Source organism: Mesocricetus auratus, unplaced genomic scaffold, assembly GCF_017639785.1.
Source record: "Mesocricetus auratus isolate SY011 unplaced genomic scaffold, BCM_Maur_2.0 Super-Scaffold_100025, whole genome shotgun sequence".
Classification (NCBI taxonomy): domain Eukaryota; kingdom Metazoa; phylum Chordata; class Mammalia; order Rodentia; family Cricetidae; genus Mesocricetus; species Mesocricetus auratus.
The window spans coordinates 21810349-21837295 of NW_024429206.1; the positions used below are offsets into that span (position 1 = coordinate 21810349).

The window sequence follows — 26947 nt, forward strand, 5'->3', positions numbered from 1 at the left end:
GGAGGGGATGAGGGTCCTGGGGGATGCTGTGGCTCCGCAGAGATGGGGGTGGGGGTGCTGTCTTCATGGCAGGTTCAGCTCCTAATGAGTGTGGGGAGGTTAGGGGAGCTGATGGGGCTGGGAGGGTGGGAGCAATTCGCAGGAAAGCCTCATTTGAATGGAAGATAAAAGACCTCAATTAATCTCTCTCCCCTTTGGGTGAGGAACGCGCGTGTGAGCCTGAAGGAAGATGAAGAAACACTGATGCTACTTCCAACTCAATTATCCTGGTCACAGTGCAGGGAGTGAGCTGGGTGGATAGAAGAACAGAAAGGGGACGAGTACTCCCTTTTCCATTTGTTTTTGTTATACTGAGACAAGGTTTCACGTAGCCCAGGTTAGCCTCAAATTCCCCATGTAGCCAAGGGCCTTGAACTTTGGATTCTCTGGCCTCTACTTTCTGAGTGAGTGCTGGGGTTACAGGCATAAGTCATCATGTCTGTTTTACGAGGTGCTGGGGATGGTACCTAAGGCCTTGTGCAAGCTAGACAAACATTCTATTAGCTGAGCCATACGCCCAGCCCATGACAGACTCTCACATAGTACAGCCTGGCCTCAAATCAAACCATTTTGGTCCTCATCTTAACTGCTTCCATTAGTTATTACTGAAGCCTCGAGCAGAGGGTCTCAAAGAGAAGACCATGGGGCAAGAGAAATGCCTTTCTATCAAGGTCTATGGAGCATTTGCTAGTATGCAAAACTGAGTAAGGAGAGGAAAACACAAAGGAGATAGGTCTCAAAGGTTATGTAATACTTCTACAATGAGGAAGAGGAGGATGACTTTTTATTTTAATCTGTTTTTTTTTCCCCAGAGTCTCTTGTAGGCCACGCTAGGTTCAAATTCCATATATACCTGAGGATGACCTCGAACTCTTGGTCCTCCTGCTTCTACCTCTGGAGTGCTGGGATGACAGGTGTGAGCCAGCATGCTTGGCTGAGGCTGTTTTGAGACAGGGAGGGTAGGCTGGGCCCACTTTTGGAGAAGTACAACAGATGGCACCTACAGAGGGGAGCCTTGAGAGTTTCTCGACATTGCAAATGGCTGCTGTTTTGCTTAGTTTTTGGCCGCTGTGACTGTAAGAATACAGGAAAGGGTTTGTGCAGGACCGGGGAAGACAGAGCCAAGATGATACATCCTGTCATATTTTTATAGCTGACTGACTTCCTTGAGTTTCCCTGGGCTGCCTAGAGTAATCCCTATTATCCTGGCTTAGGACATCAGTGATTCCACTGAAAAACAAGGAAACCCAGGACAGGAAAAGAGGCTCGGTCGGGATAGCACTTGCCTAACACAGAACGCTCTGGGTTTGATCTCTTGCACAGCATAAACGGTGGACTGGTGCACACCTGTGATCCTAACACTCAAGGAAGGTGAAGAAGGCAGGAGAACCAGGAGAGCCAGGGGTTCAAGATCATCTTTGACTGCACGGAGAATTCTAGTTCATGGGTAGCCTGGACCACATGAGCCCTGTGTCAAAGAAGAAGTAAGAGTGACAAGAGAAATAAAGAGAAAATGTGTGTGTTTCACAGTAGCAAAAGTCCAGCTCTCTTAACAAAAGTCACTACAGACACCAGTGGGTGACGGGTTAGAAAATGTTTGAGTCTAAAAATACCCAATGACCTGCTTGTTGTTCATTATACCAAAGCAAACCAAGTAACAAGTAAGCAAACAGTCCACAGACAAACAAGAAATCAGAAACTCTAGTTTTGCAGAGGACTCAAGTTCAGTTCAGAGTTCTCATGCCAGGTGACCCACAACCTTCTGGAAATACAGCTCCCTGGGATCCTACACACTCTTTTAGCCTCCAAGGCCACTGCACCCATGTGTGCTAACTCACTCATCCTTATGCATATATATGATTAGAAATAAAGACAAATCTCTTTTTTTAAAGGTGGGCCATAGCAAGCGTGGGCAGGAACACGTAGAGATGAGCTCTGTTGTACATGGCAATGTGGTGGCAAAATTATTGACAATTAAAAGCAACCCACAATGTTCACAGAAACCAATATGTATCTATTTTACAGCTCGGAAATATCTCCTAGGATAGACTTTAGAGAAATTGTTAGAGGTGCACACAGTGCCCGATGGAAGAATGCTGCCGCAGGCCTGTTTGTCTCTTAGAGAGGGTTGAGGGTGACCTTCTATAGTGGTTTGAGTGGTGTGTGTGTGTGTGTGTGTGTGTGTGTGTGTGTGTGTGTGTGTGTGTGTGAACCCCAGCTGACGGTGCTGTTCAGGGAGGTTGTGAGATCTTGGGGAGGCAGAGCCTTGCAGTAGAAGGGGTCACCGGAGGTGTGCCTGGCCCCACTCCCTGTTCATTCTGCCTCCTTACTGGGGGATGCAACGCAACCAGCTAGCCTCCTGCTCCTGCTGCCAAGTTTCTTTACCCCGATCCTCTCAGACCTCACGCCAAAATAAATCCTCTCTGCCTCCAGTTGCGAAGCGTGGTGCCAAGATAGCTCAGCTGAGAGAAAGTGAGGCTGAAGCCGGGTGGTGGTGGCACACGCCTTTAATCCCAGCACTCGGGAGGCAGAGGCAGGCGGATCTCTGTGAGTTTGAGGCTGGGCTGGACTGACAGCCTCCAAAACAATGCAGAGAAACCCTGTCTCGTAAAACAAAAACAAAACAAAACAAAACAAAATGTGAGGCTGAAGAACAAAACAAAATACTGCCCAGCCCCATTTTTTTGTGGGGACATGTGTGAGCACGTGTGTGCCACTGCATGTATGTATGCGAAAGGCAAAGGACAGTCTTTGAGAATCAGTTCTCTCCTACCCCGGGAGCTCCAGGGATCAAACTTAGGTCTTCAGACTCGGCAACAAGTACCCTTAACCCCTGAGCCACCTTGCCATCCCTTAACCAGCTCCTGTGATGTATTCAGTCCTATCTATGAGAAAAGCAATCAATCTACCTTAGACATCTCAAAGATGACTTGTTATGGTCTGCAGCCCGTGGATGTGCTGGGGCATGTCCCACAAGTTAAGCAGGGTCCAGCCTGGCTAGCACTTAGCTGGGAGAACGCACAGTTTGCTATGCACGGTATAGTCAGTGGCAAGGAGAAGCAGCAGACTTCCCTGGTGGACAAGCGTTCAAGAAATAGTAAGACTTTCACGAAGGAGAGGAACTCTAAGCACAGGCGTGGTAAGTATTCAAGAACTGCTGAGGCCCAAGAGACACCCCAAAAGACAAGGGTGAGACTTCACATTTTGGAGCTAAACAGCATCCAGTATCATGGAAGCAACTTCATGGAGATGGCAGATCCCCGGGTGTGCCTGGAAACATCGAATGGAGTAGTGCAGCTGGAGTCATGGCGGGGCTGGCTATAGAATGTGCTGGGGGTTAGACCAGAAAGGCCAGCGGGGGCTGGAAGAAGAGAGTATATATAAGCTACAGCAAGAACATAGCCAGATGAGCTGGTGAGGCTGCTCATCAGGTAAGGGAGAGTTGCCGCTAATCCTTATGGCCAGAGTTTGATCCCCGGAACTCACACGTTGCAGTTTGAGAACCAACACATGCAAGCTGTCTTCTGACTTCCACTCACGCACCCAGGCACAAGAGCTCCCTCCGTTACAAATAAAATGAACGTAAATAAAAAAAGATTATGTTAAGAATCAGCAGTAAAACTTGGGCTCCACAGTCAGAACCTGGGCTTTTGGAAGGCCCAGCCAGGGGGACACCAACCAAAAGTCAAGCTTACAGGGAGGCAGCCCACACTGGAGTTTAATGGCAAGTTTCTCCAAAAACAAACTGTCATTGTAACTGGTGGAAAAAATGTCCCACTGTTCCAGGCCCACACTCCTCTTGGAGGGAAGCAAGGCTTCTTTGAGTCCTCACCCACAAGCACCACTGGTCACAATGAAAGCCCCTGTGTCTAGGTTGGTTGGTATCACACATACAATTACACACACACACACACACACACACACACACACACACACACACACACACACCACACCACACCACACCACACACTCTTTATAAGTAAACAGTGTTCCACCCCAGTGCATCATGGGACTTCTGAGTTGACTTCCAACTTGTGTTGGCTTGCCAATCCCCTACCTTATACAGGGTGGTTAGGGCAATTTCTTTTTTTTTTTCCCCCCTTCCTGTAAGTTTGCTTTTCAGAAGTTGGTTCAACTCATACTAAATGAGTCAAGTATTGGGAGTGCTAAAGTCTCTCCCTTGGGAGGAGTTGTAAGTGCTAGGAAAAGCTTCCCATCTCAGGACCAGCTTGCCTTCTACCTTCGGGCTGCCGTCAGCCATTTTTTTTCCTTTTTAAACAAGCACTGTAAACCTGTTTTTAAAGTGGTGTGTGTGTGTGTGTGTGTGTGTGTGTGTGTGTGTGTGTATGTATGTGCCTCTGTGTGTGTGTGTATGCATGTGCCTCTGTGTATGTGTGTGTGTTTGTATACAGAACCAGAAGTCATTGTCAAGTATCTCCCATTGCCATGCCTGGTGGCTTTTTACACAAGCTCTGGGAATCCAAACTCTGGTCCTCATGTTTGTGTGGCAAATGCTTTGCCCACTGAGCCATCTTCCAGACCGGTAAAGCATTTAAAAAAAAAGAGAGAGAGATGAATGTCATGAGAGAAATACATCCATAAACTGTCTGCATCTTAGTCTCCACAAGAAAGAGACCACACTGCTCCCCCAGACACTCCCAAACACCCCCAGGGAATGCAATCTGCCCCCTCCATTAGAACTACAAATATGCTTTCTTCTTGCCTGTCTGACAGTCTTGATCCCTTAAAACACCTCACCCTCATCACACAAAATGACGTGCTATAATGTTTCCCATTTTTTTCTCTAAAAACCTATGAAATGGGGGGCAGGGGAGATGGCTCAATGAGCAAAACAAAACAAAAAACAAAAAACAAAAAAAATGCTTTCAATGCAAAGAGGACCCAAGTTTGGATCCCCAGGACCTCTGTAAAAAGCTGTATGCCTTTAACCTCAGTGCTGTGAGCAGGGAGGGGTGCAGAAGACTCTTAAGGTTTGCTGGCCAGAGAGACTAGCAAAACTGGTGAGCTCCTGGTTCAGTGAGAGACTGTCTCAAAGGCAGCTACTGGAAAGCTACTGAAGACAACACTTGATGTTGGCCTCTGGCCTGCATATGCACGTGTAGACAAATATACTCCCCCGTGACCACCATTCATGCTCACAGACATACACACCAAGTCTCAGGAAAGGTAATCAGAGGAGCACTCAGATGCCCCAAGGGAGGCAGACCTGGGCCTATCAGGAAAGGGACGGAGGCTTCCTTCCTCCTGGTTTCCAACAGAAAAACAGACCATTTCAAGTAGCCCCGGCTGACTCTGCGGCCTGTGTGAAAGGTAGAATTGGGAGGACCGATATCCGGCTAGACACAGAGGAGGAAGAGGCGGCAGTCCTCTGGGGGTCACTTGAAACCCTCTACCAAGCTAGGTAGCGCTCAGAATTGAAGGCAGGAGAACCAGGAGCTTAAGGCCAGCCTGGGCTACATACTGAGCTTGAGGCTAGCCCCACATGGTAGAAAGAACTGACTCCCTCGACTTGTCTTTTAGGCATAACACATAAATAAAACATAACATTATTTTTTATCTTTTTACTTTCCTCTTTCTTTCTTAAACAAAGGGGCTGTGGATGTAGCTCAGCTGGCAGAGTGCCTGCCCGGTGTGCACAAAGACTAGGTTCTGTCCCCAGTATAAACCATGTGTGGCAGTGCCTGCTTCTAATTCTACAACTGGGGAAACGGGCTGAAGGCAGAAGGCTCAGGAGTTCAAGGTCATCCTCCACTGCTTAGTGATTTGAGGCCTAGCACAGGCAACAAGAGAGATCCTTTCTTAAAAAAAAAATTATTACCCTTTACTCAAGTCATGAGCATGATATTTCATCTGGTTTTATCCGAAACTTGGGCATCTTATATTTTCTTTCCTTTAGTGTGAGGGCTATATAAAAGAAGGGAGGCTTTTGGTGTGGCAGTGATGGCGGTGGCGGCGGTGGTGGCAGGGAGTGCTGGTTGGTGGTGGAGAAGAGGCACGAAAAAAATTATCCTTTGACATATATTATGCGCTTAATCTTTCGTGGCAACTTTTTTACATTTGTAAGAGTTATGGATTTTAAAAGTCAGGGCTAAGATGTCTTAATGAGCATTCGCCCCCCCTGGAAGGAGAAGAAGGGCTGATGTGTGTTAGTCAGCTGTTAGCTTTACGGCTTCTTTTCTGCACTAAAAGTGACAAGCTGAACGCATTATGGAGAGCTCAGATGTGTTATGCAGATGAAGCCGGCAGCAATATCTGCCTGCTCTCTATTATTTATGATGTCTATATAATACAATGGACTGAGATTTAAGCCATTGTGATGCAGTTTGTTTTCCAGGGTGCTAACGTACAGCACATTTTACCGAGAATTGCATCTCTGTTACATATTAATCAAATCCATCTTACACAGAGCTCTTACACTGTAAACTAAAGGGGGAGAGGGAAAAAAAAAGATTAAAGCGCTTGGCTTTTCCTCAGCTGTCAAGGACTAGCAATAAAATAATAATAAGGGCTTCTAAATAACGTGTGTGTGACAGGCCTGGGCTCGCTTGTGCAGTCCTTTACGGAGGTTAACTACAAAATAAGTTCCAGTGAGTGATCGGGAACGGGCGTGCGTGTAATACTGTAATGCCAACGGCGGCATAATTCTTGAAAAGTTCATTTGCACAGAATTCTCTGACTTGATGAGGCAAAGTTTGGAGCCCCTTGAATCATTCTGCCAGGGTGGGCGGCATTGGTGAGGCCTGCTCTGAAGTTTACAGTCCTCCCCCTTTTCAACTTGCCTCAGCTGTGCTCCATTAAAGACCGAGAGCTGCGTCTCCCAGTGCCCAAGCTGGGGTTTACTGCTTGAGGGAGTCATGGGAAGCTGCTTTTATGATGCAGTACCTTCAAAAGCCATGGAGTTATTCGGTTTGAGGGTCATTTTGGAGTGTAAGAGCATCCGTGTACGTGCGTGTGTGCGTGCGTGCGTGTGTGTGTGTGTGTGTGTGTGTGTGTTTGTGTGTGTGTGTAAGCATGCATGTGGATATCGGAAGTCAACAGGGGTTTTCCTCCTGGTTCATCTTCTACTTTTATTTATTTAGATGGCATCTCTCACTGATCTGAAACTCTTCAATTTGGGTAGATTGGCTGGCCAACAAATCCTAAGGACCCTCCTGTCTCTGCCTCCCCAACACTGATATTACAGGTATGCAATGACCCCCGCCCCCTGACTTCCCCGGCTTTGCACATGGGTGCTGGGGCTCTGGACTCAGCTCCTCAAGCTTGTGTAGCAGGCACTTCACGGATAGAGCCATCTCCCCAGTCATTAAGGCTTGCTGCTACTTGGGGCTTGGGGAGGAGGATAGAGACTCCGTATAATGAGGGCTGGAGAGATGGCTTAGAGCAGTGGTTCTCAACCTTCCTAATGCTGTGACCCTTTACTACTGTTCCTCTAAAATTGTTTTCATTGCTACTTTAAAACTGTAATTTCGCTATTGTTAGGAATCCGTAATGTAAATATGTGTTTTCTGATGGTCTTAGGTGACCCCCTGTGAAAGGGTAATTTGACCCCAAAGGGGTCATGACCCACAAGTTGAGAAATAATGGCCTAGTGGTTAAGAGTGTTTACTATTCAATCATGAGGACTGGAGTTAGACTCCCTGCACCCATGTCAGGTGGTCCACAAGACCTGTAACTCCAACTCCCAAATATCCAACATCTTCTAGTCCCTCCAAGTGCTCCCTCTCCCCCCTACACACTTTAAAACGAGAGAAAAAAAGTCCACATAATAAGTGTGTGGTTCTCTTGCATACTGGGGAAATATTCAAGAGATCTCTGTGCCTGTTGCTTCAACTCTGGAGTCTTGCAGAAAAGAACGGGGGTTACAGGTCCCATGACTCCCCATTCCACATCTCCCCGTGGGAATAAAATCTGCCCGCATGCTTCTCAGGACATGGTGATGGGCAAAGAGAAAAGGGAGGGCAAAGTGTCTTCTCCTGGAGTTAACGAAGACCCTGAATTTGTCCCTTGTGTCATCAGCAGTTAAGACACTGTGGTTTCAGAGTTCATCTGTCTAACCCGAAGCTCCAAATCCAAAGTTTATATCCCCCTGCCATACCACCTCTGTAAGTAAGCAGCCCCGCTTGGGGAAATCATCCTCTTTTCACAATGCCTCCTTCTTCTTAGCTCCTGAGGGCTCTGGATTGTGGGTAGTACTATATAGTAAGTACAACCCTATCTTCTGCATTCTATAACGTTGCTAAAACGAATGCCTACCATTTGGATTATTAAAATAGCATCAATTCAAAAGACTTCTCTCGAGGGGCTAGAGAGATGGCTCAGCAGTTAAGAGTGCTTGCTGTTCTTGCAGAAGGCCCAAGTTTGGAATCACATGCCCAGTACCCACACTGGGCAGCTCAGTAGATCTGATGCTACACCCTCTTCTGGCTTTTGTAGGCACGGCACGCGTGTGCACACAGACATAGGCACACAGTAAAATAAACAAATCTCTAAAATAGGATAAAGAGAGCAGAATTCCTCCTAAGTGGGATGGGCAGATAGAAAACCAGGAACCTTTGTGGCGGTTGGAGACAGGAGGCTGGCAGGGGAGCAACACCTGTGTAGCTGTTGAGGAAGTGCAAGCAGAAGAGAGCAGGAGCTCACCCATTCCTTGTCTCCTAGGGCACTTGCTGGGCTTCTACAGGGGCGCAGGAGTAAGTCACCCTTGTCTGTCTTTCCTCCCAGTGACCTTATACTGCATGTGACTTAAAGGTGCCCCTGAAACCTCCCTGAAGGGGTAAGCGAACCACTGGCTGCTCCGTGAGGGTGATGTTTCAGGTTATCAGTAAGGCTGCTGTGTCCCTGGTAGCCCAAAGAAATCTGTTTGTGCCCTAAAAGCCAACTGCGACCATTAGAATTCCATTACGGGTGGGGCCACGTGATGTTCAAGGCAGGGAAACTGGTGCCTAGAAAGGGCAGGAGGAAGAACCTTCCAGAGCCATAAAAAGGCAGAAGGGCTCAGAGATGGGTTGACAGAAATCTGGAGGGGGAAGACAGGAGGAGAGGCCTGACGGAGCTAGAATCATGACAAGAGGGAGGGAGGGGGACTGAAGGACTAACGGGAGTCAACTGTGGGAGGTTCCCTCCCCATCAGAGAAGCAGTCACAAGACAAGAGTGGGAGAAAGCAGCAAGGAGGTCAGAGAGCGGTGTTAGGAAGCCTGGAAGTCCTCCCTTAACAGCCTCCCCCGATGAATGAGTGAATGAGTTTAATTAGAAACCAGCATGTGAAGCTTTGGGCCCGTAGTGATGGACCACGAGGAAAGCAACTCCTCCCTAACCTCAGCAGTCCTGTACGGGGGGGGGGGGCTCCTCCCTTCCTGCTGTTACTCGAATGGTACCGTGCACTGGTTTGCTTCCCCACTAACAATGGCTGCCCCCGACTGTTCTGGAGTAGGAGTGGACATCTGGAATCACACTGACTGAGAGAAGTCTTCCCTTCCTCCGCCCCTCCCCTCTGCTCTTTTCTAGCATCGGCTGGAGCCTGGCCTTGGAGACACTTCCGCCATGGATACTGACCATCTCATTTCTTAGTCTCCAAGGGGCTTTCCATCCATCCCCCTCTGACCTGCCAGCGGGAGAGATGACCTCACATTTGTCCTGCTTATTGCTGGTAATAACCATTAGGGACAATGGCAGCAGCTCACACCTGCTGCCTGGCTAGGATGGCAGACCAGGTCTCTGCAGGAGGCCAGAGATGTAAATCCCTGGCCTTTTCATCACTTCCTCCTGGGCACACAGCTGGAGTGAGGGAGACAGGGGGAAAGATGTAGCTTGCTTGGCTTGTCCACTCTTTGTCAGGTTAGTAGACTCTGGCCTGAGATTGCTAGTAGGCTAATACAAGAAGACATTGTGCTGGGCTGAGGCTCCAGCTCCACTGGTATAGTGTGTGCTTAGCATCCATGAAGCCCTGGCTTTGGTTCCTAGGAGCATATAACCTGGGCCTGGTGTTGCAGGGGGGATTAGAAGTTCAAGGTCATCCTCAGCTACATAGCAAATTTGGGGCTAGCCAAGGATACATGTGCCCCTGTGTTAAAACAAAACAAAACCACAGTTGTGCTGTTGGACCTTTGCTTGCCTTAGCTACATATTCTGAGACTTTAGGACAGGGGATCCAAGGTGACAGCAACTGTATCCATTGAATACACATCTCTCTGTGATGAGTGGCTTCCTTCTTGGGAATCTCCACAGTAGCCCTCGTGGTCTCTGAAAGGATGCTAAGGACATCTAAGACAAAGCCTGTGACAACAGGGTCCTTCCTGGCAACCCCTTTATCGTAGCTAAGAACCCACTGGGGGGAATCCAAATCCAGTGGCCTAAGAACCTCACAGGCATCCTTTCCAAAATGTCACACACATATCAGCCACACAAACACACGCAGGGCACATCCTTCCTGCCACCGAGTCGCCAGCCCTGCCCCTTTCATCGTCTGTGAGGCGAGCCAACAGCCTGAGAGCAGGCAGCAAGCAAGCTGGGCCCCAGCCCTGCTGTAAAGTATTAACTCATACTGAACACAGTTTGTCTCCGAGGACCCTCTTGGCCCCTTCGTCATCCTGTGCTGACATTTTAATCGTGCTTTTGTGGGAGCTGGCTGGCAGTTTGTCATCGGGAATGGCGCGGCGAGGGGCCAGAGCGGGTTGCTGGCTGTGTCGGCTGCTGAGGGAAGCGGCCCATTCTGACAGACTGAGCAATAATCTGAACTTACTGCGCAGAGCCTGTGGGACACCAGCCGGGCCGCTTTATCTTCTTCATTAAAGTGCGCTCAAAAAAAAATCCATTTTCCTTTAAAGTCTCAGGAACAGATGGAGTAAAATTAATTGCGCCATTACGTCCCGATAGACAATACCAGAGTGGTTTTCTTTCAACTGTGCATGTGTGTTACAAAGTGCTCTTCGTAAAAGGCAATTACTGCAACATTTGCCATAAAATAAAGGTTGCTTTAATGGGCAATAAACACAGGCTTCAAATTTTGTATGAAATGGGTCTCCAAAGGGCGCTGTTAGAGGCAGCTCAAAGGCACGGCTGACTTTAGTGTTTTCTGCTCGCGCTTTGGCTCAGCTAGTTGGGAGAACAATGATTCTCCCCCACCCTTGGATGTATTCCGATAGAATTATATATGTGAGTTAGAGTCACTGTCTGGGCACCTCTTGCCAGATTTCTCTGGTTAGCAACTAGCGGGCATGAGAGACAGAGAGAGGAGAGAGAGAGTTCACCAGGGTACCATCCAGGGCAGAACCCTCTGCCAAAGATGAAGCCAAGTGACAGGCTGTTGGTTCACGGGGGATGGAGAATACATCTTCTGCCTCCTAGGTCAGGTGAGGGTTTCTAGCGAATTCCTGGCAGCAGGGCTCAGCGAGAAATCTATATTCATGTATATTTAGAGCCATTTAGGCCTGAGATTTGGCAAAAGGGAAAATAGCTTGTGCTTTATGACCGAGACAAAAATGATGATCACACGAAGGCCTGGAGGTAGATTGACGGCCAGGCCCTCTGGCCAGGCTCTCACTTTCTGCTCTCTCTGGACACTGAGGAGAGGTTGGAATTCACAGTGCAATTCAAATCTCCACCAGCTTTGCAGGAGGAGCCTGCTTCTCGGAGTCCCCTGCCCTTTCTTTAGGAAACCTCACATTAAATCTTCCTCTTCTCCTCGACACCTTGGATGGGGGCGGAATGTAAAGGAGATCAGAGATTCATTTCACTCCGCTATATTTCTACATTTCGGTAATTACAAAGTTAGCATGACATATAAATGATCCATTAATTGAAATATGGACGACACCAACTCCAATATTTATGGCATAAATCCATATTTCATTAAATAAATCCGATAAGCAAATATATCACGGAGAACGGGAGGACATTTTTATTTAAGCATGAGATCAAAAGCTAGAGGACTGTTTTCCATCCGAAATAATAGAGCTACAGCTTGGGAAAAATGCCTGGAACATTTGGAGTTAGGGAGGGCTGGTGGGACAGAGAGACTGACGGTGAAGAAAAGTGACTGTGGGGAAGCCTGGGGTTGACACGCATGGTCGGGAACACCAGCAGCCACTAACCACTGCCATCTGAAATGTGTCACCCCAGTTCAGAGAACCAAGGTGGTGGCCTGTGGCAGTCCCTGGGGAGTCTTTAGCAGCTACCAGCAAAGCATATAGCCTTTCCCCCTCTCTGTTCTATTTTTATGACACTCTATTGTATTTTTTATTACTGTTAATTATTAATTTTAGACGGGGCATCATGATGCCCAGCCTAGCCTCAAATTCCTTATGTAGCTAAGCATGACCTTGAACTCCTGATCCTTCAGCCTCTGCTTTCTAAATGCTGGTATTACACATGTACACCACCATACTCCACTTATGTGGGGCTGAGGATAGAAGCCAGGGTCTCATGCATACATGCCGTGCCAGGTACGCTACTAAATGAGCTACAGCCCAGCGTCCTTGTTTTAATTTTCAAATTGTATTTATTTGTTTTGCGCGCGCGCGCGTGTGTGTGTGTGTGTGTGTGTGTGAGAGAGAGAGAGAGAGAGAGAGAGACAGAGAGAGAGACAGAGAGAGAGGCAGAGAGACAGAGAGGGGGGGGAGGGAGGACATCTGGTGGGAGTTGGTTCTCTACCTCTACCATGGAGGGCCTAAGGACTGAACCCACACTGCCAAGATTGCTGGCAAGCATCCTTTCCCACTGAGTCAGTTCACTGGATCTTACCTTATTTTATTTAAAAATTTCTCTTATTTTTAAAATTATGTGTAAGTGTGTGTGTGTCTGTGAGGAGCTATATGCATGTGAGTGTGGGCTCCCAAGGAAGCCAGAAGGGGGCGTTTGGTACCCTGGAGCTGAAGTTTCAGGTATTTGTGAACTGCCTGATGGTGGGAACTGAGAACTGAACCAGAAGGGCAGCATAAGCTCTTAGCCACTGAGCCATCTCTCTGGGCCCCTTATTTTATTTTATTTTGAGAGAAAGCCTCATGATGCCATCCAGGCTGACCATGAATTTTCCATCCTACTGCCTCTGCCTCCTGAGAGCTGGGATTAAAGATTTGTATGCTACCACAACTGACTCAATGTGACATTTTAATACATGCATCATGTCACCCCTAACATTTCTCATTTCTTTGGTCTGAGAATCTTCAAAATCTCCCCTACTAGCTACTTTGAAACAGTCAGCCAATTTGAGACAACCATGACTACCCTATTTGCAGGAGTATATGTTGTATCTCCTTCCACCTCTACCCCTGTACCCAATGTCCACCCTCTCTTCATCTAGGGAGGGGGAAGTAACTCTTAATAACAGTGTTTCACTTATAATATATACAGTTTCAAAAGGGAAATACAACATAACAGACAAGAATAATAAATCACTTCTTAAAAGGCTCCTATCCTAAGAGTTGACAAGATGGCTCAATGGATAAAGGTAGTTGCCTCCGATCTTATGACCGAAGTTCAGTTGCCAGGACCCACATGGTAGATGGAGAGAACTGATTCCCACAGGTTATCCTCTGATCTCCACACATATGTTACAGCACTTGGCCCTCCCCCCAAATAAAACACAATTAAAACAAAAACCTGTTATAGGATGGGTATGGAAACTCACAACTCTCTAACCCAAGCACTTGGGAGGCAGAGGCCATCTTAGAATAGTTCTGAACCAGCCTGGATTACATAGTAAGACCCTGCCTCAAAACAAATAGCAACACAACTCTCAACTCCTGTTGCCTTCAAGAATACTTTAAAAGTCATTAAGCCTCAGATCAAGAGTCTGAACAGCCTAAAAGCTGTAGAACTCAGGATCTCTAAGCAGACGAGCACAAAGTAGAATACTGTGACAAAATCTATTGTAAATGTCTTTGTGAAAAGTAAAAACCCAATGAAAATCAACAAAATCCATCATTAGGTAGCTGAATGACATTCCTAGGTAGCTGGTCATGTCAATGCATACCTGTAATCTCATCACTAGGGAGGCCGAGGCATGAAGACCAGGAGTCAGAGGCCAGCCTGAGCTACACAGTGACAACTTACCTAAAAAGTAAACAGATACATACATAGGCTGGATAGATTGATGGATGTATAGATAGATGAAAGAGAGAGATGCATAGGTGATAGATGTAGGTAGAAGACAGTATAGATGGATGATACATAAACAGATACACAGATAATGGAGAAGATTGTAGGTAGATGACAGATAGATGGTAGCAGAGGGATAGAGAGATGATAATGTTCTAATCTCATTTGTTCTTCGATAAAAAAAATAACTGACCAGGAAAACCAATTTAGAGGGGGGAGGGGAGTGTTTTACCCACAATTCCAGGTTATGGTGCATCAGAGGCAAGAATTCAAGGAAGCAGGAACTTAAACATCTACTGTCTAGAGCAGAGGAAAGGAAAGCATGCCTCTTGTGCAAGGTCCCCTCTTTACACTTACTCAGTCCAGGATACAAACCCAGGGACTGCTGCCACCCACTTTTAGGCTGCGTCTTCCTGTATAATTTAACGCAGTCAGTACAAGTGAAATTATGATAGGTTATAAAAAAAAAAACACAGGCCAGGTTAATATAGACGATCCCTACTACTGAGAATTCTTCCAGGTGGTTCTAGATGATGGCAACTTGACAACCAAAACTAACCAAAACACACAGATAGATGATAGACAGATGATCAACAGATTTTAAAAACTAAGGCTATACTGCAGGATCCCCTACCGGAGCTGAGGTCTTTGGCAGGCAGAGCGCCGCCCCCCATGTCAGCTTTAGCTACAAGAGCTTTGGAGTAAATTTCCCACCATGCATGAAGCAAGCTGTGTGTACAGAGGTAGGCCATGCCTCAACCTTCAGGTCTCTACATGGTCCCCTGACTGCCACATGCTGCTCTGCTCCTGCCCTGTGCCTCAGTCACAGTCACCAGCCACATTTTTATCATGAGCCACCTTCCTCCATATCCCCCCCTCCTTCCTGTGTACACAAGTGTTCTTTTGCCAGAGGTGAGTGGAAAGTGTGGCAAGGTAAATGGTTACACGGCCGTGGGAGCTCAGTTCCAGCACCATGGTTGGGAAGTCTTTTCCAACAAGCAGGAAGAGGGTTGGTATGCTTTCTTTGAAATTCCTGGGCCAACTTTTTATCAGCACCTTGATTGCATAACAGAAACAAACATGGTTGCATAACAGAAACAAACAGTTTTTACTTTCACTGGGTACACAGAAGATGCTAAATCAACATCAATATAATGAATGAGCAAATTAGAGATCAAAGCACCCCTCTTTCCCACTGCCACAAGGGGTTCCTGTTGAGGCCAGACACCTGGCTTGGAATAAGACAAGGAAAGACATGAATGAAGTACAGCCAATATTAATGTTGTACAATTCTAATTTGAGCCAGATATAGTGCATGTCTGAAATCTAAGCTCTTGAGAGGTTAAAGTGGGCAGTCCCCACGTTGGAGGCCAGCCTGGGCTACATAGAGATAACCTGTCTCAAAGTCCCACGGAATTCCAATGCTGCTTCCTGTGATTTGGGGCAGCTACAAAACTACACGAATTGTGACTCCCTCTTGGCAGATGGGATACTGCATTGGCATTAATTAATACCTAAAGACTGGGTCCATAGTCTCCAACTCTGCATGCATTAGAAACACCAGAGGGAACAGAATAATAGACTTCACTGAGTACTACCAACCTCAGAGACAATCCTTTTTTTTAGGGGTGGTACTAGTACTTTCTAATTTGTCTGTAATATTGGGGATTGGACTAAGGACCTTAAGTATGCATGGCAAAAGTTTTACCACTGAGTCACATGCCCAGCCCGTCACTGGGGAATTCTAGGCACTTGCTCTACCACTGAATCACACCCCAGTCCCTCACTGGGGGATTCTAGGCAGGGGCTCTACCACTGAGCCACATCCCAGTCCCTCACTGGGGGATTCTAGGCAGGGGCTCTACCACTGAGTCACACCCCAACCCCTCACTGGGGAATTCTAGGCAGGGGCTCTACCACTGAGTCATACCCCAACCCCTCACTGGGGAATTCTAGGCAGGGGCTCTACCACTGAGTCACACCTTCAGGCCTCACTTTACTTTTTATTTTTAGACAGTCTTGGTAAGTTACCCGGGCTGGCATTAAACTTACTTTACAGCCAAGTCAGCCCTTGAACCTAACTAATATCCTCCTGCCTCAGGTCAGCAACACCAAATCAAGCTATATTGATTAGCATTTTGAAAATGCTTTCAGGTCACACGGAGTTGATAACTGACGACTTAACCCCTCCTTCAGACAGATTAATGGGTAGGACCTCCATTTCTAGATGCTTTTAGTTCCACGCTGGATATGGTCACAGCAATCAGTGCTATCTGAAACACACATATCTGCGGTCTAGCATGTCTCCTATCGTTGTTTCTGCTGGTGAACGCCCATAACAAAATGCCTGTGTGGAGGGAGGGCTATGACGGCGGTACACCGCACCTTCCCAGCTGGTCATTCAGTGATGGTGACTGACACAAAGGACTCACTGGAGATAAACAGAAATTAGACTAGTCCTTTATCTCCAGGGACCTCGCATCTTAGGTCATGTTATAGTGAAAAAGAACTTCCATAAACTAAGAAAACTAGCCAAGCCGCATGGGGGCGAGTGTAACATCCCTCAATGGCATACCTGCGCATTAAGTATTTAGTCACTCAGAGGTGCTGAATACGTGGGTGAATCAGAACCTCAACAGCTCTCAGTCAACAGCTTCACAGATGACTGTGAAGTCAAGCCAGTCCAGTCATTATTTCCCTCTGTCTGCTGTAGTAAGTGTATCCTGAGCACTGCCTTAGTGCACCATGAAATGGAAGGTTCTAGAAACTCAGGGGTGTATGAGACAGAAGAAGCTCCCTACCTTCTACAGCGAAAGGGCATTGCTCTGCATTGGTGTGGGTGTGGTGGTGGTGGGCCTGCGTGTGCCTGTGCACACCCTCAAATGTGTATGTGTGTCACAAGCTAGAGGAAAACCTAGTTGTTCCCCAGGTGCCATCCATTTGGTTTCTGAAACAGGGTCTAACTGGCCCGCCATTTACCATGCAGGCTCCACTGGCTAGCCAGCGAGTAGCAGGCATTCTCCCCCTGTCTTGTCTCTCAGCACTGGGGTCTCAAGGGTGTGCTGCCACAACCAGCTTTTTGAATCTGGGTTCTGGGGTGTGAACTTGAGTCCCCAGGCATGCACAGCAAGCACTCTGCTGACTGGGCCATCTCCCTAGTTCCATGGGTGTACGCCACAGTGGTCAGTGCTGTAACGGGAAGCACTGAATTCTGGGATGAGAAAGAGGATTGCGAGTCAAGCACCAGAGAGCTCTCCAGGAACACATGCTCTAGCCCCGCTGGCTGCAGAGGGGAACCAGGGATAGTCTTGCAAGAAACTGGTGAGCCAGACATGGCTGGGCTCTCCTCCCTGCTGGACTGAACCCTCGCTCACTGGCAGGAAAAGAACCTGTGGGGACTTCCCACGTGCCGTGTGCAGATGGGGCTTAATGAATGTGGTGATGGTAATGACGATAATTATTCAAATTCTTCCCCATCCCTGTGCCCTTGGGAGGCCGGAGCTGCCTCTGTTATCTGACTGAATTTCAGAGGTGACCCGCCTCCCTAAGTTTATTTTGTGATGTCTTCCTTCATACTGTACATTCAGGACACTGGTACCCATGTGTCAGGCAGTGTGTGAGGGGGTTATGCTCAAGAGTGTAAGAAAGACAAACCAAAATTGTTGGGACACCCAGAGGTGTCTGTGACGTTTACACTACGTATGTTTTGGGGTTCTTCTGCACAGGGGCAACCTTTAAATGTAGATAAAACCAGGCAAATGAAACAAGAGTTCATTTGTTTATACTTCATCCCCAGGGGACAATAATTCAAGGAGAATTAAAAGGAGAAGAACGACACACTGCATTCACTAAAACTAAAATAGAAAACAAAATACTTGATTACGAGGGCAAAAGCGCAGCTGGGATGAAGTTCAGTTGGTAGAGAGCTTGTCTTAGCGTACACAAAGCCCTTGGGCTCCATCCCAGGGCTGAATAAAATGGGCATGGTGGGTGGTGCGCACCTGTAATGCCGCCACTCTGTAAGTGAAAGTTCAAGGTCATCCTCAGCTACATAGTGAGTTCAAGGGCAGCCCGGGAATGGTGGTGTACACCTGTAATCTCAGAACTCAGAAGGTGCAGACAGGAGGATGGGGAGTCCAAGCTTATCCTCACCTCCATATAGAGCAGTGGTTCCCAACCTAATGCTGTGACCCTTTAACACATTTCCTTGTGGTGTGATGACCCCCCCAACCATAGAATTATTACATTGCTATTTCATATCTGTAATTGTGCTACTGTCATGAATTGTAATGTAAATATCTGGTATGCAGGATATCTGACATATGACTCCTGTGAAAGGGTTGACTGCCCTCCAAAGGGGGTCATGACCAACAGATTGAGAATCACTGATATGGATTTTAAGGATAGCCTGGGCTACATGAGACCCTGTCTCAAAACAAACGAACAAAACAAAGCACAAGAATCCATGAACAAATAACAACACCACTAAAATAGAAAACCAAATTCTTGACTGAAAAAAGGGAAACCAAAAAATATATATATATAGCCATGAATGTTGATCAACAACGGCACTATAACGTAAGCCTGAAGTTTGGGGCAAACTGTGTTATGGGATTTGCATTTATACTCATGGAAAGTCCCACCACCCTGGATGTCATGCAATACCTCATATGAGCGGTCTGCACTGTCTGTCATGAACAATTTCACAGCACGTTCAAGTTACTTTCCTACTGATGTTTTTAAGTTATTGATAAGCCCAAGGCATATACACTGAAGTATGTATGACCTATCAGAGAGTTCTATCAGGCAAGATAAGTAGAGATGCTGTTCAGCTCTGTAGTACCCACGTGGTCACTTGAGATGAAAAGTGTGTGGCTTACCAGCATCTGGGAGGACATCCCTGGACTGTCCTTCAGGGAACAACAGAATGAGGTGATGTTGGAGCTTAGTTGGCAGGGTGCTTACCTAGCATTTGAGAAGCCTAGGTTCCCTCCTAGTACTGCATAACCCTCATGTGGAGATGGATGTCTGCAATCCCAGTAGTTGGGAGGTGGACACAGGAGTATCAAAAATTCAAGGTCGTCTTCAGCTACACAGTGAGTTTGAAGCTCGCTTGTGGTACATGAAACCCTATTTTTAAAAACAATACACACCCTGAGGTCTGCCTCTTTTTCTTTTTGATGGCTGATGACCAGTATTTTAGGCTCCTAGAGTGGCTGACTTTCTGTGGAGATGCCAAGAACCTGGCTCAGGATACAACGTGACCAGCTGCCTCCGGCTCCTGCAGCCATGGTTTTCCTACCATGACGGCCACTGTCCTTAAGCTGTGAGCCAAAATGTACCCCTCCTTCCTTAATTCGCCGTGTCAAGTGTTTTGTTAGCAGTAATAAGTAACCAATACGCATGCTCAGTAGCACTACGGAGGTTGACATAAAGAAGTGACACTCTGTCTATCCTTGTATCAAGTATACTGGTGTCCTTCACTCCATTCTCTTGGTCTTCCAACATTCTGTATCTACCAGACATTTCTCGGATCGTCATGGTTTGAATGTGAAATATCTTCCTCAGGCTCATGTGTTTGAACACTTGGCCCCAGATTGGTTCTTTTTTTGGGGGGGGAGAGGGAGGTAGAGCTTGGATAGGCATTGAGGTTTTTACAGCTGGGCCCCCACTTCCTGTTGGCTTTCTCTACTTCCTAACTGCAGATGGGACACCTCATGACCAGCTGTCTCATCACGCCACGGTGTCTCCCCCTCCATGTGGGGGCTGCACCCTCACAACGCGAGCCACAGTAAACCCTTCCTTCATTATGTCGCGTCATGTCATGAGACATGCTAACCGCAATTAGAAACGTAACTGCTACACCAGCGCCATCTGCACACCAGCTCAGAAGGTTGGGTTCGGAGCCCAGGGCCTCAGCCCCAGCTCTTCCTAGCTAGGTCTTCCCTTCCAGAACCCTCCTGGCAAACCCTCCCTTTCCCACGTCCCCATTTCCCTCCCTGACTCTTTGTTGGGTGCCAGAAGGGAAGAGTAACAATGAAGACGATGAGAACACAACAACAAAAAAGGCCATGAACCAGTGCCAGGCAGCCGTAAGTGGCAGAGGCTCCTTTCCCTAAAGGAAAATTAACAGATGCACCATCAAGTAGCTCCCAGAAGTTCTGCCCGGGGGCCTAATGGAATCAATGAAAAGGGCGAGAAGGCCTAATGAAATGCTAATCCCAACAACCGCAGCACCTGAGGGAACACGGGGGCAAAGTTCACGTGGACTCAGGACCAGCCAGAGTCTGACATTTTCCCAGCCTTAGCCTGGGTGTGACTTCACTGTACAGGAAAGCAAAAGGCTTTGACCAAGACCTTGTCCTCACATGTCAGGTAACTAGGGTTGTGGCTGGTGCTGCAGCAAAAGCCATTCCCTTTCCATTAGTGCCCCCAACTTTAGGTTCCTACACTGGTAAGCACATGGGATGACACTAAGTGTGGAGTGCACACACCTGTAATTGCAGTATTCAGGAGCCTGACGTGGGAGGAGAATGAGTTTGAGGCTTGGGACATAGGCTGATACATACGTCTCAAAACAACCAAAATCCCCCAAGTGATTTGAGTGTCAAGTGAAGTGACTCTCCCAGGCTTGCCATGGCCACACAGCGTACAGCACTGGCATCTCCAAAGGTCGCATGCAAGAACCACGCAATTCAGTTTTCAAAAATTGCAAAACAACAGCCCATAATGAGGGAGCTAGCCCAGTTTGCCTTGCAAACATGAAGACTGGAGTTGAATCCCCTGAACTAATTTTTTCATTTAAAGCTGGGAATGGTCATCCAAGTTAGTAATCCCAGCAACGGGTTGACTCCCTGGGTTATCCTACTCAGCAAGCTCTGAGTTTGGGGGCCTCTGTGTCAACGTGTGTGTGTGTGTGTGTGTGTGTGTGTGTGTGTGTGTGTGTGTGTGAGAGAGAGAGAGAGAGAGAGAGAGAGAGAGAGAGAGAGAGAGAGAGAGAGAGAGAGAGAGAGAGAGAGATGCTTTAAGGGATACCTGAGGTTGTCCTACAGCCTCCATAAAACATGGACACACACACACACAAATGCACAGACCAGGCACATGTGTGCACATGATCTCATGACGTTTGTATGCTTATGAGTTTGTACTGAGTCTTATTAATAGCTGTCCTTAGTTGCCTGTGAACATACCTTCATGTTAGTTGGTCTATGGAATAAAGAATCCTAGCTACCTTAAGTTCAGTTTTTGTGTACAATTTCAGGAGGGCATTTCTCACACACACTGCAGTGCACTGGACCCTCTAGGCTCAAGAAGAGGACAAAAGGAAGGTTCCCGAAAGAAGAAAGAACTCCTGTCCTCCTGTGCCCCTGCTGGCATGTCCCTTATAAGGAAGATGTTCCTGGCAAGTGTGGGGGCTGCCCTTGCCCCTGGAGCAGGTGTTAACCCCTGCTCAGCAGGAGAGCTAAGCACTGCCTTCCCTGGCCTACCTTCCAGCTCAGAGCTGGAAGTCACCTACCTAAAGCTGACAGTGGCCCTGAAGGTGAGTCTCTACCTTCTGAGGCAGTCCCAGGGGTGAGGTGAGAGGCAAGGGATGGGGAGGAGACAGTGGCTGCTCCTTAGCAGCTGAGTAAAGGCTAGTACAGGAAGGCTGGAGAGATGCCCAGCATGTCAGAGTGCTCGATGCTCTCGCAGAGGGCCTGAAGGGGCTCACAACTGCCTGGACCTCCAGTTCTAGGGTATTCTCTGGCCTTCCTTGGCACCTGCACACACTAGTGGTGCAAAAAAAAAAAAAAACCACACACACACAAAAACACAAAAAAACAAAACAAAAAACTCATGAAGGTACACAGACATGCAATTTTTAAAAAATAAAATATTTTAAAAGATTTAGCACAAGAACATCTCTGAAAGATAGACAGAGGAATGTCCTCTAGCTCCCATTTCTATTTCCTAAGGGTGGAATCCTCTCTATCGTTGCTTTCCCCCCTATTTCTTGACTGCCTTGGCTCAAATGCTAATTAATAATCATCTAAGGGTCGCATGGCAGACCGGATGCAGTCGCCTTTTCAAAAACAAAATGCCTGGATAATACAAAATATTTTCTACCTCTTGGCTGCTTTAAAAACAATGAAAAAAAACCCACACTTTTGCATTTTTACCTTGGCTGGCACTTCTAATTATTACAGTGGGAAGAAAGGAAATCAAAAGACGTGGTACAGATGCGGAGCCTTCCACCTCCTCCTGGGATGAACTGGCCTCCTGCGAGATAATAAGCATGGAGCGGATGGCAGACTGAGCCCGCCCCAGACAACGGCCAGGCACAAAGAGGCTGCAGCCGGCTTGTAGGAGGCTGTTGGCCTTCTGCCGGCAAAGGGTTAAAGCCCGGAGTAGCCTCCAGCGCCCTGCCTGTCTCTCTGTACAACAAGAAAGCCCAGTGGGGTATCGAGGAAACTCCCACAGGGTCCCTATTAAAACAGGTCAAGTCACGCATGTCGATACCCCCATTTCATAGATGCTATAATTTGTCTGACAGGAGTGAGCCCTGCTGATCCAAGCCAGAGTGCGGACGGAATAAAGGTTTGCTAAAGCAAGGGAGATCTAGAGAGGGCCTGGTGGCTTTCTGTGCCTGGCCTTTTTGAGAGGCTTTGAAAACAGGGTGTGTCTACAGCACAATACCCCCATCCTTAGGAGGTACAGGCACATATGTACCTGCGGTGTGTACGTACACACATGGCACATTGTTCTTATCTAACTGTGAGATGTTAGAAAAGGTACAATAAAGCTTTTCCATCTCCCAGCGGAGACCAAGATCAAACCCAGCTCTCCCTTCAGTAATCCTGATAAATGCTGTGTATGTTCCAACAAAACCCAGGGCTGCAGGGCCAGAGCCTTTCTTTCCCCCTCTCGCTTTTCTTTTGTGTGTGTGTGTGTGTGTGTGTGTGTGTGTGTGTGTGTGTGTGTGTGTGTTCATTTTAAATTCCTGGCCTCCCCCTGTCTTCCCCCACCCTGTTTCTGTTGCCAAAGGCATTAAAAAGAGATGAGATACTCCACAGAGTGTGGGGAGCTTAATCCACTGGCCTTGCTTTGCTGTGGAAGCAAGTTTTGAACAAGGCCTCTGGCACAAACGAGATGAGTTTAGGCATTACGGTTGAATACTTGGTAGGGTCCAGAGTGTCCTGGCGAGATTAAGTACATGGTGGAATGGGGGTTGGGTGGGGTTGGAGATGGGGTTCTTTTTTGGTTTAAAAGGGTCAACAGAGAATGGAGGCATGCATGGAGATGCTGAGGAAAGCCCCAAAGGCTACTGCTTCCAGGGAGACACTGCTACAGAGGGACCAGGGCTGTCTGGATGCCTCCTTGGGAGGATGGGATCATAGGAACCCAGGAGGGATGTTAGGGGCTCAGCAGACCCTCTGTTGTCATCCAGAGCTCTCAGGGTTGTAGTGTCCTCTAGAGATAAGGCCATCCGCCCAAACTGGTAGCTAAAGCCTGAAGCAACTTCTCAGGCTCCTTTTCCCACAAGCACAGCTCCTGCCCACGTGCTCAGCCAGTAGGGAGATACCGTTAACACAAACGTAAGTACACACACTGGTGAGCAACGTTGAAAGGCTGATCTAGGTGGGAGAGAGAGCTTATCGGTCCAGAGTGATTGCTGCTCTTGCAGAAGACCTGAGTTTGGTTCCTGGTACCCAGGTTAGGCAGCTACAGTTGCCTGTAATTCTAGCTTCAGGGAGATTCAATGCCCTCTTCTGACTTCTACCCACATGCACGTGCTCGCATACACGCACACACACACCATCTTTAATAAAAGGCTGGTCTATCTAAGGGGAAGAAAAAGGATCAAGCGTGGTCTCCCAAATTCCCCAGGTGGCTCTTCATAGACTTCAGCCAGTTACTTCTGCTCGGGTTGCTGACTCTCTTTTCAAGTTAGGTTGTTTGTTGCAGGGACTCCATTTCCCCTAGATCTTATGCAGGGAGATACTCATCACAAAGATGTTTTATTTCCTCTGGGGAGGGAAGAGTTTATTTGCTTTAGGTTTGTTAAGTCGTAGTCAGTCAATTGGGAGGGCAGGGCAGGGACTCCAGCACGAACTGGAGCAGAAGGGAGACGCTACTCAGGCTTCTGCCATCTACCCAGGGCATTCCACTCAAGTTGACAAGTGAGGCTAACCAATACACACCCCAAAGTCACACATCCTGCAGCGATGACTGACTGGTGACCTAGCCCTAACCACCTTCTTCATCAGGACGCAAAGCTGGCATTTACAAAGTTGGCATGGGCTTTCCCTGGAATAGAGGAATGCCTGAGGCCCCTGCCTTCAGGGAGATACTATTGGTCAGGCACCTGGGTTACTAGATTTCCTCTCAGAGCTGGGATCACAGGAAGTCAGTTAGGGCTTGAAAGGATTACCCAGAGCACCCAATCATCCAGGGCCAATATTGCCCAGGGCCCCCTAAAGGTAAGGCCACCTGCCCATAGTGGTAGGGAAAGTTCGGGCCAACCTCTGGTTTGCCTTTCCCGTCTCTCTTCTCTAATGGAGGGCTGTAAACATTCTCTGCTATTTTTCAGAGGCTTATTCCTTTTACTTACATTTGTCTGCATGTATGAGCTTACATATACCATCTGTGTGCAGGAGCCTGTGGAGGCCGGAAGAAGGGACGAGATTCCCCGGAACTGAAGTTACAGACCACTACAAGGGTGGTAAGCACCCTGAACTGCTGAGTCATCTCCCCAATGCTTCTCTGTTTTTAACCTTGGCTCTCGGGACCTACTCTGTGATCTTATTCCATCAACAACCCCATCTTTTTTTTTTCTGATAATTTCTGCTGCTCACCCGAAGACACTCCCAGGGGTCTGCCATCTTATTTAGCAATGTCCTGATTTTGAAGGGGAGTTTTCTGAGCTTGGGGAGTGTATTCACTCACTCTAAATACATGAGATTTTACTCTGGATCACTCACGTATCCCTTTCTCATTTTGGCAAATATGTACTGAGCAGAGATGGTGTGTGTGACAGATCATCAGACACTGGCATTCAAGACACAGATCTGACCCTGGTGGACCTTGAGTCTTCAGATGACCCCCATCTCAGAGGCAACATTAGTACTACAGCCACAACAAGACATTTGTCAACCCACACGACACAGGAACACCACCAGTTGAAAAGACCCAAATGGTGCCTGGCCAGTGAGTCAGAGGGAAGAATGTGGGGTGTTTAGGCAAGTGCTGGGCTTTGGAGCGTATCCGGCTGGTTACTAGACTCCTTCCCTCTAATGACTGAAACGGATGATAACTTGACAGAATCTTTAAATCACCTAGGAGACTTTTTAAAGAAACCTCGGTATGCCTGTGAGGGTTTATATTGAATCAATTGACGTGGGAAGATCCATCCTGAATGTGGACAGCACCATCCTTTTGGCTGGAGTTCTGGACTAAATACAAAAAGGAGAAAGTGAGCTGAGCATCACCACTCATCTCTCTCCGCTTCCTGATTGCGGCTGTCACGTGACCAGCCCCCTCACACTCCTGCCACCATGCCTTCCCCACCATGGTGGGCTGTAAAGCCTGGAGCTGTGAGCCCAAACAAAACCTTCATCCTTTAAAACACCTATACATTTTTAAAGTTATGTGTCTTTAAGTGTGATTTGTGAACAGAGCAGGTGTCCCAGGAGGCCAGAGGAAGGCATCAGATCCCCTGGGGCGGGAGGGTTGCGAACTGCCCACATGGGCGCTGGGAACTGAGCTCGGGTCCTCTGCAAGAGCAGCAAAGGCTCTTAACTGCTGAGCCGTCCATCTCTCCGCCTTTGGCCCTTCCTTCTTTATGCTCCTATATATTATGTATTAGATCACAGTAATGAGAAAACTAACGCACTCGGACTGTTTTCAAGAAGAATTAAGACTAGAAACCTAAAGCTGGGTGTGGTGGCCTACGCCTTTAATTTCAGCATTCAGGAGGCAGGGGCACACAAATCTCTGGGAGTTCAAGTCCAGCCTGGTCTACAAAGTGAGTTTCAGGACAGCCAGAGCTACACAGAGAAACCCTGTCTTAAAAAAAATCAAAACAAAATGAAAGCTCATGACCCAGAGCCCAGAACATGCTTGCTACTAGCAGCAGCTACTAACAATGCTGAACTCTTCACCTCTCGGTGAACTCAGATAAACGGAAATGAGTCTCAAGGCATAGAGAATCCAGTTTGTTTTTCCTTTATGGAGAAATGTCTGCATTAAGTACATAATCTTCTGGTGGGAGGTATTTTCTAAGACACAGCACACTGCCATTTCTACTAGCCCCAGGCTTTCATTCTGACCACTGGATATTGCTGCAAGAAGCCCAACTGACCTCTGCCTATGAGAGCCAATAGCCACACACATGCTGATGAAGAAGATGGGCTGGCCTTGAATTTGGTCATCCTTAGCGGAGGATGATCTTGGCATTCTGAACTCCCTGCCTCCACAAATGTGCACTGCCACCGTGCTGGGAAGTGAAGTTTAGGGGCCCTGCATGCTAGTCAAGAACTCTAGGAACTGAACAATCGCCTCGGCCACACACACACACACACACACACACACACACACACACACACACACTCAAGTCTTCTTAAGCCACCCCATCCTCAGAGACAGGTGCATTAATCCCCTCCCACCATACAAGGAATCTTCCTGCATCATCCATTGCAAGTCTGGGAAAAACAGAAAGGCAAAAGGGAAGGATGGCCCCGTGTCCCTTCACAGTGGAAAACACCCTAAAACAGCCACCATGGTTGCCTGGGAAGGACCAAGCAGATGGTCTTA

The 26947-nt window shown here is 47.6% G+C and overlaps 1 protein-coding gene and 1 long non-coding RNA gene across 5 annotated transcripts in view; one reads left to right on the forward strand and one right to left on the reverse strand.

Moving 5' to 3' along the window:
- The window catches only part of Auts2 (activator of transcription and developmental regulator AUTS2), a 1041919-nt gene that overhangs the window by 121598 nt on the left and 893374 nt on the right, over positions 1-26947 (reverse strand). The window lies entirely within an intron of this gene.
- On the forward strand, positions 6901-8123 carry LOC110342797. The gene is made up of 3 exons (XR_002384962.1): positions 6901-7001; positions 7140-7243; positions 8077-8123. It is a non-coding gene; the product is annotated as an uncharacterized LOC110342797 (long non-coding RNA).